The sequence below is a fragment of the Ambystoma mexicanum genome, chromosome 3p, assembly GCF_040938575.1.
Source record: "Ambystoma mexicanum isolate Mex_15411 chromosome 3p, UKY_AmexF1_1, whole genome shotgun sequence".
Classification (NCBI taxonomy): domain Eukaryota; kingdom Metazoa; phylum Chordata; class Amphibia; order Caudata; family Ambystomatidae; genus Ambystoma; species Ambystoma mexicanum.
This window is the reverse complement of record NC_090925.1, coordinates 1,022,180,301-1,022,196,468: the sequence shown is the minus strand read 5'-3', so window position 1 is coordinate 1,022,196,468 and position 16,168 is coordinate 1,022,180,301. Positions and strand designations below refer to the sequence as shown.

The window sequence follows — 16,168 nt, the reverse complement described above, 5'->3', positions numbered from 1 at the left end:
ATGTGTGTAGCACAGGCCATGGCTGTAACTGGTTACAGTCTTTCTTTATCTGCCTGAGTAATCAAAAACACCCATGTTACAATTGTCCATGGTCTGTAGCCATCTGATCAGTCAACATCTTGGACCACAGTGGTGACCCACCAATATCTGGATTAGAAAATGTACGTACATTTCCTAAAATACTCACACAATCTGATCCATTATCAAACTACTGGTCAAGGTTGGGAATTTTTGGACATGCCAACAAGCAACCAAGTAAACTGATTAGCTTATGTCATGACTTAGTAATTACTGATGCTAAAATGGATTGGCTGGGACAGCATAGTTCAGTGCATGGCATTACATTTAAAGGCAAGTGCCTGCTTACCACCTCTTTGTGCTCCCACCCATTGTCTTCCCCAATACCCCCAACCTCTTCTTTACCATTGAATGTATACCAGTGCTATCCCTGCAAACACACACACCACCATCCTCCTTTCCTTACCCCATCCTCCTGACCTGCACCACCCTCCAGAATTCACCCCCCGTCCGAGTGCCCCCAGACTCCCTTATCCCCATTTACCCTGCACCAGCATCTACAAAATACTCTCCAGCACTCCAGCTTATTTTCTCACCTCCAGACCCTTTTCTGCCACCCCGGCCCTTCTCGTACCTTTTTTGGAATCCCCAGGCTGTTCTGTCCCATAACATGTCAAGGTACCTTATGGTGAGAGAGAAAACACATAGGATCCCCTGGCTTACCTATGTGCTTAAGGCTGTAAACAAAGCGATCACAGGAGGCTACTATACGAGTCTGGGTATCATGTACAAAAACAAATATTGGGCTGATTAGTGGGAAACTAACATTCATGTGGCAATAAGACCCGAGGCGGCAGGCCGTAGTTATGGGCCCGAGCATAGCGAGTGCCTTAACGAAGCCCCCGGGCATTACCTGCAGCGGTATTGGCCCGCCGCCGAGGGTCTTATTGCCATTAGCACCCCGGCCCATTGGATTGGGGTGCTAATGCCACTTTTTTTTCTGTTTCGGCGCATTTCGAAAAAAAAAGAAAAAAAATGGCCACCGTGAAAGGGAAAACGGAGTCGGTTTTCCCTTTTCATGGCAGCCATCAGGAGCGGACGCGCTGGGAACACAAGTGTTCCTAGCGCGTCCGCTCCCGAAAAAAAAAAGAAAAAAAAAGAAGCAGAAGGTAAGCGGGGTTGAGAGGGAGGAAGGGAGGGAGGGGAAGAAAAAAAAACGTACCTGCGTCCCCGCTGGGGGACGATGGAAGCCTCCAGTCGTTTGGAGGCGCGGAGCGGGGATGGCCCGCTTCGAGTCTCCACACTGCTGGAGCCTGCTATTGTTGCCCAGCGGGGACGCAGGAGCAAAAAGGTAAGTGGGGTAGGGAGGGAAGGAAAAAGAAAAAGCTTACCCGAGTCCTCTTTGTCGTGGGGATGCTCGGAACGGGGATGGCCCGCTTCGATCCTCCTCATTGGCTGAGGGGCTGCCACGCCCCCGCCGAGGACAAGGCGGCTGGAATCCCGGTCGAAAATCGAAGGATTCTCGGCCGGGTAGTGACCTGGCAAGAACCAATCAGAATGCTTGTTGCATTCTGATTTTCTCTCGCCAGGTACTAATTTGGGATATAGAGAGGAGGGAAAGAGAACTGTTCAAACAGTCCAAAAGGAAGCCGGCAACTACCTCTGTCCCAGGCGAAAGGATGGATTATTTGTAAGAAATTGCTTACCGGAATGGTAGGTCATTTATAAAGCATTTCAGGTTTGGCTTCCTGCCGAGTGGTAAAGTATTTGATTGGAGAATACACTCCTCCCTCTAAGGGTCTGCCTGCACACACTGCCTGCAAGTAGAGGAGGACACTAAGGACGTCATGCTTCTATGTAAGTTATCTACTAAGATTAGGCAGAAGACCCTTGTTCTCCCTGTTTAGGCATGTGGTTATTACAACAATTAGGTTGGCTCTGCAATTCTTATTAGCTGCCGCAGAGCCGACAGCCTTAGCAGCTCTGCAAAGCTATACTGCTATTAGGCCGAGCAATCGATACATAGATAGGCCACCACCCCAATAAGTATTTGGATCTATTTTGAAACATTATGGGCCTAATTAAGTGAGCCTTTTACAATGGGGGTTTGCCCTTACAAAACACTTCTGTGAATTAGGCCTTATGTGGTGTGTTAGGCCAATAAGTTCTTAATGTATGTTATCTACATATATATGTCAAAGTCTTATTTTAAATGTGATGCACTTTTAAACCTTGTGCCGAATAAAGTTTTATGAACACAGATTGGAGTTCGCAACTTGCTTGTATGCACATTTTTCATTTTTCCTTTAACATAAATGTCATATTCTTAAGGTAAAACTATGTAAATTGGCCCTGTTATGCGCCTGGGGAAAATAAATATCACCTTATATTCTGTCACTGATATCAATCACAGCAAATAAATGAATGAATACATAAATATGTTGCCATAAGGCACTGCATTAAGCTGTTTGTTTTCTAATCAGATCATATCCTTTAATAAAGAGAGGTATCAGCAGTATTTTGGTTTCCTGTGGCTAGCTAGTCAATCTCACTACTCGGAGGCATGTCCTATTCAAATATACAGCGTGGAACATCATAGGGCCTGGGCACATGGCTTGACATGGCACTCATCATTCTGGCTCACAAATCCCACATTATGTAAACATAGGCTCTGGACCCTGCAATGAAATTCCTTTAATTTTTAAGAGATGAATGAGAGCTTCTTGGCCTGTCATATGGAAATCTGGATAGAGATCTAGCAATACCAGTAAGCTGGCACCACCATCATCATGATGCAGACGGCGCCACTCACTCGTATCCGAATTGCCATATCTAACACTTTTGCATGAACGGATTCTGTTATAATTTGGGCCTAAAGAGTCCTTCATCTGTAGCAACATCTAACAACGGAATTGCCACACATTTCTCGATCGTGTGGCCTATGAATGGTAAACAAATGTAACTTGCACAGCCAATTATGAACCTATAGTAATAGTAATTGGTTATTTATAACGCGCTTAATACCCAGAGGTTTCTAAACGCGGACCCGGAGATCGAACCCATGTTGCTCTGCGTTGTCTTGCTTCCAAGACGAGCGCGTTGCCCCTGAGCTATTCTCCCGAATCAATGGTGAAATACTTATGAGGTGTAAACAAAAAGGACGGAGCAGGCTGAATGAAGACTTCACCACTGGAGTTGCTGGACACAAAGGATGTGGGCTACAGAGACTGGTCCCTGAAAAATATTGACGATCCAGAAGTGCGATGTCCTGCCTCAAGGTACCTGGCTTGGCTAGCACTCCCCCATAATACCCTTTCCAATCATGTGTATTTCCAGATCAAATCAGGAGCTCCCTTTGAGTATCTGTGCAAGGAAAGCAACCTGATTTTTATAGATCCAGAACTGATGATGCATGTTGTGAACATACTGAATGCCACCTCAGATTGATTCTTTGCCAGAAAACTGTGATTCTTCTATTCCTCATGACTTTGCTTTAATTAAGCGTGATCAAAGCCTTTCCTGTTCAAGATATCCATCTTGTTTAAACAAGAGATTCTGATCATTAACACATCCAATTGACTTGAGCATACATCAAGGCCGAAGGGTTTAGTATTTAAGCAATAACCCCGAGCCGCCGGGGCATAACTGAGTCAGGTATTGCCCCGGGGGTCCATAGTTATAGGCCGGACCAAGAACGTGGTTCTAATAAAATACTAATAGCATTGTTTCTGTTCTGAAACAATGCAGCGTTTCGGAACAGAAAAAAAAAGAATGTTTAAAATAAATGGTCACCAGGAAAGGGAAAACGGAGTCCATTTTCCCTTTCCATGATGGCTATCAGGAGCGGACGCGCTGGGGGCAGAGGGTTTCCCAGCACGTTTTGTCCAGAAAAAGGAGAAAAAAGAAGGTAAGTGGGGTTGGGAGGACAGGGAGGGGGTGTTGGAAGAAAGAAAATGCTTACCTGAATCCTCAGCGGGGGACGATGGCAACCTCCTGCGTATAGAGGCTCGGAGAGCGGATTGCCCTGTTTCGAGGATCCTCATTGGCTGAGGGGCTGCCACGCCCCACACCGGGAACAAAGGATAGGAATCCTGGCCGAGGGATTCCAGGTCGAGTAAAGTCCCGGCGAGGGCCAATCAGAATGTTTTTTACATTCTAATTGACTCTCGCCAGGTACTAATGAAAATGAACAGAAACATCTTCTGATTTGAGTTACAGACCAGAAATTGCCCATTTAGTAGTGCCCACTATTAGCCTTCACACATTTGTGAAATGCTTAGAAAGTTCATTCTTAAAGTGTACTGTAACATTGTAAAATTGTACACATTCAAAAAAGCTGTTATACAACAAAACACAAAGACAGAAAACTGCTGTTGCCGCACGCCTTCCAAGGGTTCCCAATGCTCAGACTTTCCATTGACAATATTGCTTTCTTTGGCCAGAGACAGACCATGTCCATGACTGCCGTGGGTGACTTGAAATGGGTATTTAGAAAATAATGCTGTAAGACTATCTACATTCCAGGAATGCAAAACTAAGGGCCTCATTGCGAGTTTGGCAGTACACTGGCAATAAATCTGCTGATATTCTTCAGAAATCATTTACCGTTACCACCACTTGGTCCCATGGCACTGCAACAGGATTATGAGGTGTGGAACAGTCGTGTTACTCCTATTGCAATTAACTCTGTGGGATTGCTGGGGCGTTTACTGTTAGTGGTAATTCTGTGCTGTAAGTCTGCCGGTATTTAGAGGTAAAGTGCAGGATTGACCTCCAACTTCCACTTTACCTCCAAACTTGGAATTCGGTAGTCCTAAAAAATGAGCGGACATGGAATGGTGCTTCTTTTTGACTGCACAGCTGAACTTCTAAGAAGCCCTACATGTAGCTTTGAATACTCCCTTCCCCTGTGCTTGTCCTCCCTTCCTTTACCTTTCTATCCACCCCTCATCCACTTTTGGTCATGTTGCCCTGAAGCAGCTTCCTCAGAATGCAGCGTGTTATTACACCCCCAATACAACAATATATAAAACAACAATGTGTGTTATCCCTACTGAAAATAAACAATGATGAAAAAAAGCTTGTTCTGTGGACTGCAACCTACTCAGTAGGACACACATGCGTTAGACCACTGTGCCCTACAAGCGAAGTCATCCATTCGCCTTCGAGTTTGGACTTGCCCATAAGGGTAGTCCAGCCTGAAACACAAGTTAAATCTCTGCATGCCAACAGCCACATCAGACAAGTGTCTGCCTCTTTGGGCATCATCAGTGAGGTTCAACCGGGGTGCCATTGCCCAAATTATTACAAAATATCAGATAGCGTGAGAAAACCCTTACTGAGGACATGCTAGTTGGGGGCTGAGGGCATGCTAGTTGGGGGCAGAGGACACGCTGGTTAGCTTTTATTCGTCAAGAAAGAGGATTTCCTGACACATTTAAATGGAAGGTTTAGTTTTAAGGCCTGAAATGGACCGGGAGTAAACAAGGGGCGTATTATCCAATGGCTATGCGCTACCCAAACCCCTCAATAATATTGCATGAAGTGATGTGGTCGAATATAATGCTAGCTGTTTATGGGCTGAGCCTGGACATTTCGGGCAAAATACATTTTGTGGCGTGACCTTAGGAAGATGTTTCTTAAAATGGGGTTTAAGATACCATGCTACATGTATGTGATGTAATGTTGTCATTTCGGGTGATGGTAAAGCATTGGGTATTTTAATTATTTACTTGGCTTTCCACCCATAAACGTACCTTATTCCAGTTTGAAACACATCAACAAAGTGGCCATTGCCTATTGGGGATGTTATTATATCCAAGATTTCAAAAGCTATCAAATGATGGTTTTTCCATACCAAGGGGGAGATTCCTAGCCATTTTTTAACTGTCACGGTCTTGGTCTTGCGCGGAGGTAGCACGCACTCCTATCTCCCCGTTGGGTCTTGGGGCATGGAGTGTTTGAAACACAGGCTTCCTTGACCCTCCAGGGAAAGAGGGTTAGGATCAGTTGGTTGGATAGGAAGGGGGGGTTTCAGGAAAAACAGGTGAAACGGGTAGGGAAGGGGAGTGGAGGAAAAGGGAAAGGTTTCGGAGGTTTTCACTGTGATGCCCCTCCAGGGGTTCCTTGAAGCAGTTGAAATTCCGCCCACCCACTCATACACACTCGTGCTGCTTGCCGACACTTGGGCGGCTTAACCTAAGCAATGGTGTATACTTCCAGCTCTTGGACGCTGATAGTTAGTCTCCACAATATGCACTATTCTACATAGCCTTCAGATATCATACATTATCCATTACCCTGTTGCAACACAACCATACATATGTATTTAGACTTGACACTGTAAGGAATCAAAACAAATGAAAGCACTTAGCTTTGGTCGTGCAGCGGGTGTTGCTGTCCTATACGACCCGTGTCCTAGCCGCACTGTGCGAACGACGGATGGCCGCTATAAAGAAATCAAAAAAAGAATAAGCGTGAGCCTATAAATCACGTAACAACTGTCTTAGCTTTCACAATCATGCGACATGAAATGTTAAGTCTGCCGGAGCCCCGGTTAGCGTTAATTCCATGCAGAACCAAGGGTTAATGGTGCTGGTGCCCCGCCTTGAGTTAGCATCCCTGCAGAAAGTTATGCAACATCAAGAGTTTACGGTGCCGGTGCCCCCACTTAAAAGTCTGCCATGGAGTCTTGCATGCTTTTCCCCAAACATGCTTTGAACATTACTGAGGTTTGCGCTATTCGCGCTTTCTACTCGTAATCCCCCAACAGTTTATCTGCACTTATCTGAAGTGGTGAGCGGGGCCTGCATAGTTCGCAGGCAGGGTGTGGAGCCGCTGATGACAGCCTGCAGGAGCCCGCCGAGACACATCTTCACTCTCTGAGGTTCCGTAGCGCAAGCGGATCTCTCCGTTCTTGCCGCGCGCATGCGCATTCGATCGGGCGTTGTCCTGATGCTTCCCAGAGGCTCGTGAGCACGCGAGCCTTCTGGGAAGTGTAGTCTTCTTGCGCCTTTTCACGCTCCTGAGGGCAGAGAAGCTAGTCTGCCCATGCCAAGTCTTTTGCCTACAAGTAAAACAAAGTAAGGTCCTAAAATAAAGGTGCTTAACCCTTGGTCCAATGTTATTATGCACTTTCCTCATGCTATTTGAGGGCACCTGATACTGCATGCTTCCCCCCACTACCTGTGGATTCCTGACACTAACATCAAGCTAACAGTTGGAACATTCATTAGTACATGTTGGGTTTCAGTTTTCAACTTGTGTTTGTGGGCCTGGCTGGTATTTCTCTACCTAGATGTATTTTAGACCCATCATCTAGCAGATTTCGAGTGTGTCAGCTACCAGATTTCGAGTGTATCATCTAGCAGATTTCGAGTGTTCATCGCCTGGGCACCACATTATCTTCAGGAGCGGTCTTTGCATCTTTCTTTAAAAATGTACATATCAAGCTGTAATACAGTATATCGTTTCCTTGTTGCTAGGGATTTTTTTCTAGCAAGATAAGTGGTTATCTATCTCCAAATACACGTTTCACGTATTCCGCCTTAGTGCGCTGGCATGTGATGTCTAACTTTGCAGTGTTGATTTAATTTCCGATCTAGCAACGTTCTTTCTTACAAGTATGTCTGTGATGTATAGCACTGACTCCTGACTATTAATACAGCAAACGTCAGCATCAGAATCATTGCATTTGATGCACTCAATCTTTACATCACTGCAGGATATTACATGCATACACGTATACCTCTGTTTCATGTTCTTCTAGTGTACTTGCAGGCCTGACCCTCAAACTAAACTCTCCCTCAGTGCCCCAACTGCTTTCACTCGGAGGTGGGTGAGGAGGTTGGCTGTCAGATTTTCTCCACCTTTCTTTACAGCTCCTAATTGTGTCCCCACGCATGCATTCTACATGCGGCCCACTTTTGACTCTGACAATTCAGTAGGTTGCCATTGCCTGCACCATCACCCCACAGCTTCAGCAGGAGGGAATTCAATAAGATGATCTCTTTAGAAGCCTCCACACTCCATTGGCCCTCTTGAGCACATCTCATCATGAATCTATAAACTGATTGAACCCAAACTAGTGCTACTCCTGCATGGCACTGGTTACTGCCTCCATGTAAGACTGCATGCCATTATGGGCAGCATTAATTAGCCTTCTCAATCACATTTTAGTTTGATCCAAGCACTATTGAGTCTATATGATTGCCTGTAATTATGTTCGACACCTTTTACACTCCCTCTATTATATGCTCCTGTGCCATTTGACGACTGTTGGTTTGTTCTGTCTCTTGACTTACCTGCTGTCCCGTCCCTGCTCACTTTAATTCCATTTGCCCTTTCACCCCAGAGACCACAGTGTGTTTTAAACCCTGACCAAGGTCACAACATGTAACTATATAGACACACTTTGGGGACAAGGGTACTATGGTGCTGATGTGTGCACTATAAATCACTCTTAACAGAACATAGTAGCACAACTGACTGCATCATTCACAAACCTGCTAGAAACAACTCAAAGGAGGAGTTTCCCTTTGGAATTCTTTGCATACATATGTCAGCTTCATAAATAACCTCCTAAAATTGTGAGTGGGTATCACAAAACGGCTGGTCCGGCAAAGGATTAAGACGATTTGGGATTCACAGTTCTTGCAAATCATTGATAACATAGATCAACCTATGGGTGACACAATGACACTTTTGCAAACCAAATCAAATCAATCGGCTGCACGTGTGTTGCCAGTGAATTGCTTGTTTTTAAATGGAAATCTTGTCCACGAAAAGAGTGAATGCTTTCTTTTAGCACCGGCGTTGCCTGGCTCACAACCAATATGGTTCCACGGTTTCATGGCATTGCCTGACAAAGCACACTCCTGAAAATAACTGGCCGCAATTCCAAGGGCTCTGTTGGCTGACAGTCGATCTCCATTCAAAGATGGTATGGCTCATCAAAAAGGAGGGAGTCCACAGGACTCCATGGGGATTTTCCACAGATTTTTTGCAAGTGGTATTACATTGTGTTAAATTCACTGAGTTTTGGAGGTAAAGTGGGGAATTTACCTCCAGAACAATGGTGGAGGTTCATCATCCACTTTATTTCATAGCCTGTAGTATAGTGGTGAGGGAATATTGTGGTAACATGGTGGTAAAAGAAGTCCTGACAGTTTACTATTGTTACCGCACCACCACACATGTAATGAAGCCTGTGTCTTGTCACTCATCGTCTGCCCCCATTTTTCTCCGCACTCACTCAACCTTCTCCTATTGGATCCATCACCCCACGTTGCACTTTGATACCCCAATATTTGTTAGATTAACATGTGATAATGAGTTTTTGTCTTGGTTTCTCCACACTCCTTCTCCATGTCTCCACTGCCGCTCCTTCTATTTATTATTAAGTGAAATGTGATTATGTGTCGATCTATCCCAACATCCGTGTAGCATCTGGCAGGCCACTTTTCGTTGTGTTATTAATGAATGCCAAAGTTATGCCTGATGACTTTGAGGTTGGAGCGCAAACCTGAAATTAAGTGGCAAAAACCTGTCAACAAGCCTGATTTTTTTCTGGGATGTGTTTTTATGTTCATGGAGAAGGAAACAGGGAAACATTGCACTCTTTGAATGCCACTCTTCTATCAGTAGGCTTCTCTTTTTAAAGCCTGGGAGCATTGTTGTGCCCAAATTGAATTAGATTAGGAACACAGACGTGTTCCCCTGTCAGGTCCCTACAGGGCTAATGAATTTAGGAGGTTGCTCAGGTCCATGCAAGGTCCGCTGGAACTGTCGACCATAATTGAAGCAGTTCATGAAGACAATCGCGCTAACGTGCAATATGGAGAAAGGGGTCAATGTACACAGCATCAAAGCACCGTTTCCCTCATCAGATATCGTGAAATTTCCAATATATTACAGGTGGCAGAAAGGGCAGTAGAGTCCCCTTTTATGGAGTCCCATAGGACTCCATGGAAGGAATTGCAAGTATTTCAAGCCCCGTAATACTAGTGCTGGTCGGCACTTTTTGGCTGGTGGGGGCCTGATTTACCAAAGTAACGAGGGGGGTCCTGGGAGTCTGTCTGCCAGACATTAGGCCTGCTTACGAGAGCCTTACCCATATTCTTTAGCTCACTATCTTTGACAGAGGAGACATATCCAAAACATATCAGTCTTTGTCCTGCCCTGTGGCAGTCCAGCACCAAAATACTAGGCAATTCTCCTCTGAACAAGAGCACCAAAGCATCCCCAGACACGTGTTTCGGTCTGGTTGGACCGCATCAGTAGAGTGGAGCTGTGCCTCTCTAAATATAGTGAGAAAGGGGTCAATATCTGGATTATCCTAGTAATTTAGGGTGAGACTGACAGCTACTTAAATTGTGCAAATTAACAAGGGGGGGTCCTGGCAGTGTCTCTGCAAGACATTAGTCCTGGTTACGAGAGCCTTACCCAGATTTTTTAGCTCACTACCTTTCACAGAGGAGAAACATCTAAAACATATCAGTCTTTGTCCAGCCCTGGGGCAGTCCAGCAGCGAAATGCTAGGCAATTCTACTCTGAACAAGAGTACCAACAGCAACGCCTGACACATGTTTCGGTCTGGTTGGACCTCATCAGTAGTAATATTCTCACATATACAAGATGGCTTTTTCAGAGGAGAGATCATACAAAAAATGTATTCACTTAAAACTCTTTTTGATTCATGATCACATTTCAATCAGTATTTGCATGGTATAATAGTATGGGGTTCCTAGTATATGGTTTGTCATATAGTCTTTATCCCTGGGATCATGTTATCGGCAGTGCATGTTGTGGCCACACTGGGAAGAGCTCACTCCTGGTCAGGCTGAAATCCACAAATGTGCCATCTCCTGGAAAAAGCACAGTCCACATTTGGGGTTACTAGCTAGACAGTGTTGTCTTCCTTATTGTCCTTGCTTTAAGGGTTTTGACACCAATCGAGGTTGGCAGACACCAAGATGGTTTCCATACAGCCACACTGCTGAAGGAACATAGAGGCTAGTGGCATACTCACCCTGCATTGATTTTTGCCCGGCTACAAGGGGCTGACTGCACCTAACTGGTTTTGAAGACAATGAAGGTGTCTTTTGAGCAGGATTGCTGCTGCTGCAAGAGATGGTCTGAAGAGCAGGTTGCAATGAGTCCAATGCTTGAAAGCTACTGCAGTTGGAACATTTCACCAGGAGACCGTGTGTAAGTTGTGTGGGACACTAGCAGCATGTTCTCTACAGAATGATGCATGAAGGTGTGAGATTGTCTCTGATCATATCTGGGAACGCATGTTCTGAGCGTGAATACCTAGTGATATTGTCTCAATCATATAACTTGCTGTGAGCTTCTGAATTGTTTTCATCTACTCCAGAGACATTACCTATGGTGCTTCAATTCTATCGCCTGCTGTTTGGGACATTGCTTTGTGACTATTGAAGTAAAAAGACTATCTTTTTGGAGACTTTACCTGGATGGGGATTAATTGGGAGTTAGTGGCATTTCGGTCAAGTCTAATCACAACTTTACCCTTTACTTTACTTTCTACTTAAAATGCACACCACTGACCCGGAGGCTTAAGGGAACAACCAAACAAGCATACAACATATATAGGCAACATAGGAATTCACAAAGAAGTTCCTATTTTAGGCAGACAAAGAAAACAAGGGAAACAAGTTACCTAAACAGCAGAGGCTTCATCTTCTTTCTAAACATAGCAGTGGATTTCAGCTCCCTAAGATCAGTGGGATGGCATTCCAGGCCCTTGCGGCAGCCACCAAAAAGGTACACTTCTTTACCTGAATCAGTTTAAAAGCAGTACCTGTGCCCTGTGGTGGCTGTGGACAACATATGACTGAATGTTGCATAGATCCAGTTGGGAGAGATGTCCTTCATCTGGCAGATCACCACCTACTGTATAATGCCTAGTTATGAGCAAACAGACACAGTCTAGAAAAGCTGCTCTGAGAGGCTGTCCTGACCCCTGGAAATGTGCCTTTTAGATCACAAGAAGCACATTAGATGATATATTGACTCTGCAAGAGATGGTGCCAGAGAGCAAGGCTCCTATTTTACTTAGTACAATAATGGCCAAAGTGAAAAACATCCCATCCAATCTATCTTCTCAAATTGATGAGACAGCATCGAGAGTAGATTATAACCAATCCAGACTATCAGGGCTTCAGGGACTAAACATAAAATGTAAAAACAGTGGAAGAACCGAAGAGAATGATATCATGAAGATGATGAAAATGCTCAACCATGATGTTAAGTTTGAATGCAGTAAGGTGCAGGATTTGGAGAGGGATGGCTCAATTTCAATGCTTGAACGCTTGAAATGATAGAGAAAGACAACACTGGTAAAATTGAAGACTTTTTGGCGAAACCATTTCTGCAGGTCCTTCCTTCAGCAAATCTCTCCAGAATCCATCACTGAATGTGCACACATGTTGCTTTACCATTATACCAAGCAACTGGCAGACCAACCATATTCAAGATTCTCAACTTCCAACACAATGACAAGATTCTTCAGGTAGTGTTATATTTCAGAACTGTGATCTTCAATTATTCCTGGATTTTAATCACAGGGTACATAAGCTGTAGACACCTGAGCACATAAATAGTTTGAGACTTTGTAGCAACGCAATTAGCTACACTAGTATGTACCAAGTGGACCATAATTAACAAACATTATTGAAGGGAATACTCATTTCTCTGTAGACCCTGCACTAGCAACACAATTAATTAAATCACCCTTAAAATCTAAGACACGCTGACTGTGAGTATTTGCTGTCTACTAGCGATGCACACACCTTAATGTTGTGGATTTAGAAACGGTTTCAATGGGCTCTCCAACTATTCTAGCACTCAGATTTCAATTGATCAATGTGTGCAGTCATTCTATATGTTGTAGAGTTCTGATTGGTGCTGTAATTTCAGTAGAGTGTTGAAATAGCTAATCATTTGAATAATGTTGTATATAGTGACTCCAAATGGTAGCAGGTAATATTGCTTCAACACCTTGTGATAGACGTTTCCCGTGCCTCATCAACTTCCTTTCTTCTCCTGCTTTCTCCCCTCCCCTTTCCTCAGCTACCTTGCCTTCACCCTCCATCTCTGCCCCCTCTCGGGCTCCTTCCACATCTCTGCAGGACGTTCCTCTGATCTGTACCCCTACCCATAAGTCCTTCAAAGATGGCAACCTTCTCCACATTGCCACCCTTAACTCTTGCTCTGTCGTCAAACATTCCTCTGATATCTGCCGCCTTCTTGAAGAACTTGACCTTGATGTCCTCGGTCTCACTGAGAAATGGTTCACGGCCAGCTCTGTCACCAGCTTTGACACGCTCCTACCTGACAGCTACAAGATCCTCTCTGCGCCCAGGCCCTACCACTCTGGTGGGGGTGTAGCACTTATCTTCCCTGAGCAGATTCCTGCCTCTGTCACTCCTACGCAGGCCTACTCCTCTTTTGAATGCCTCATCTGCTGGCTATCTCTCTCCCCAAGCCATTTCCTTACTGTGGCTACAATCTATCGGCCACCTGGTCAGATTTCTTCATTCCTCTCTGAGTGGGCGGACCTCTCCTCCTCACTACTGGCCTCAAGCACTCAACTCCTCCTTCTTGGAGACTGGTTCCTGCCGTGGCTGATTTTTGCAATCACTCCTTTGCCACTGGAGTCTTCCCATCCCCCCTGAAGCACTCCCTTGGGCACCCTCTTCTCAAGAAATCCTATGCCGACCACTCCTGCCTGGCTAACTATCGCCCAATGTCCATCACTCTCCTGGGCAAGCTCCTACAGAAACTGGCCATCTCCCAGCTTAATCTCCACACCAAATCTGTTTGTTGTCTTCATGACCATCAGTCTGGCTTCAGAGCTGCCAGAAGCACAGAAACGGGTCTCCTGAACATCCGTGAAGACCTGCTCTCCAACCTCGACTCCAACACCCCGTGTATCCTCATCTTGCTTGATCTTTCTTCTGCCTTTGACACTGTCAACCATATCATCCTGCTCAACTGTCTCCATGATAACCTGGGTATAACTGGTCAGGCTGTGACGTGGCTGACCTCCTTCCTCTCCGACCGACCCTCCCAGGTCCAACTTGGGTCCTTCCTCTCTGATATCTTTTTCTCTACCTGTGGTGTCCCCCAGGGATCTAACCTTTCTCAAAGGCTGTTCAACCAATACCTGGCACTCCTTGCCCACTGCATCGCCGCTCTCTGCTCCAACTTTCAGTGCTATGCGGATGATACCCAGCTCATTTTCAGGCTACCTTCGGCCTCCTCCTCTCCTACCCTCATCTCCAACTGTCTGTCTGCTAACCAGGAGTGGTGTGCCGCCAATGACCTCTGCCTTACTGCCAGTAAGACTGAGATTCTACTAATTGGCACACCCACTCCCTCCTTCCCTGCAGCCCTGTGGTCGGCCTCTCTCAGCCCTCTTCCTGCTCCCACCTGCAAGGCTAAAAACCTTGCGGTCATCTTCGACTCCACACTCTCCTTCTCTCCTCACATCTCTGACATCTCTAAGAAGTCACACTACCAGCTGCACCTCTTCAGAGGTATTCTTGCTTTCCTCTGCTTCCCGCACAAGCGCACCGTCTCTAGAGCCCTGGTTCTCTCTAGGCTGCACTATTGCAACAGCCTCTATCTATTTCTGCCTGCCTCTACTATCCACCCTCTGCAACTTATCCAGACAGGAGCGCAAGACTTGTCCTTGGCCTCAAGCCCAGGGATCGTATCTCTCCAGGACTGAAATCTCTGCACTGGCTCCCAGTGGTTGCAAGTATTAAGTTCAAAACCTTCTGCATTGTCCACAAGGCCTTCAGGGGCCTGGGGCCGCAATATCTTCAACTCTCTCTTCCTAAATATCTTCCTTCTTGAGCTCTTTGCTCATCCGCCTCGAACTCCCTCAGGGTCATTCGCTTCTCCAAGCAACGAGTTGGTGGTAGATCTCTAATTTTGGCAGGGGCCTCCCTCTGGATAGCCTTCCTGCCTCCTGGAAACTTGAGGAGAACCACCTCCAGTTCCAAAAGCACCTCAAAACCTTCCTCTTTGCTTCTGCTTTCTCTTCCCCCTCTCCCCTGCTGAATTCCTTGCTGAATCTGCGCTGGCTACCTGGCCACCCTTTCTGACCTTAGGCCCAGGCCACACCTGCTCTGCCTCCCTGGCTTCCCCCGCACCTGGGGACTGTATTCTGTATCCCTACAGTCGCCCTACCTGCACTTATGTCTGCTCTTACCTTGTACTTGCCACCATCCGGCCGTTTTATTTATCTATTTATTCTACAATCCCATGTACTGCACTTTCCGCTCTCCCTTCCCACACGCACTTTCCCTTTCCCCCTTCCCATGCACTTGCGCAATCTGAATGACGCCTGGCGTAGTAAGATCGTTGTCTGTCTTCCCTCTGTTCCCCCTCCCTTGCCTCGTCGCGCCTCGAAACACTTGTGTATAGGCACGTTATAAATGCCATCTCTTATCATATCATATCATATATCATTGTCCACATATATAATGTCACCATAGATATAGTCACGGAAAACGGCATAGGCAACATTATATATGGGGACAAAATGGGGGTAAATGGGAGAGGGCATTGCGGGGGTTGACCCCGCTCCCTTTAAAAAAACAAAAACTGCAGGTTCCATATGATAATGTTGCCGCAAGAAAACCACGCCATTCATGCATGGCAACATTTTTGCAGGGACATTATCAAATGGAACCCTTCAAATATGGTTGGTGATCCATGCCCATGAGGATGGTTGCTGAAAGTTTTAATAAATTAAAATGTTTTGGGGGTTTGGATATGGATTTTATCGCTGATAAGTGTGGCAAACCACCAGTGGTGCAACAACCATTGGGCAGTAGGGCAGATTGGGCTTTAGCCCCCCACCCCCAGAAATGGTGGGTTATGTTGGCTTGACCAGGTTGACTTACAGAGCCGTAGAAGGACTAGACAGGACACAAGCAATAATCAGTGCCAGGGCTAAACAGTTCATAAAGGCCCTGCAATTACTACTGTAAAGCATTTAATTGTTAGCACCTGCCTTTGCATGCATACATATGTAGGAAATTGAAATCGTGATACAGTGGTAGTACTTGCATGTCAGCGGAGTGATTGCAAGGGGGTGGGGAGGGTAGTGGCC

The 16,168-nt window shown here is 45.7% G+C and overlaps 1 protein-coding gene across 19 annotated transcripts in view; it reads left to right on the top strand.

Annotated features, from left to right (window-relative positions):
* PTPRT (protein tyrosine phosphatase receptor type T) overlaps positions 1 to 16,168 on the top strand; it is a 2,174,878-nt gene that overhangs the window by 1,196,780 nt on the left and 961,930 nt on the right. The gene's annotated exons all lie outside the window — the stretch shown is intronic.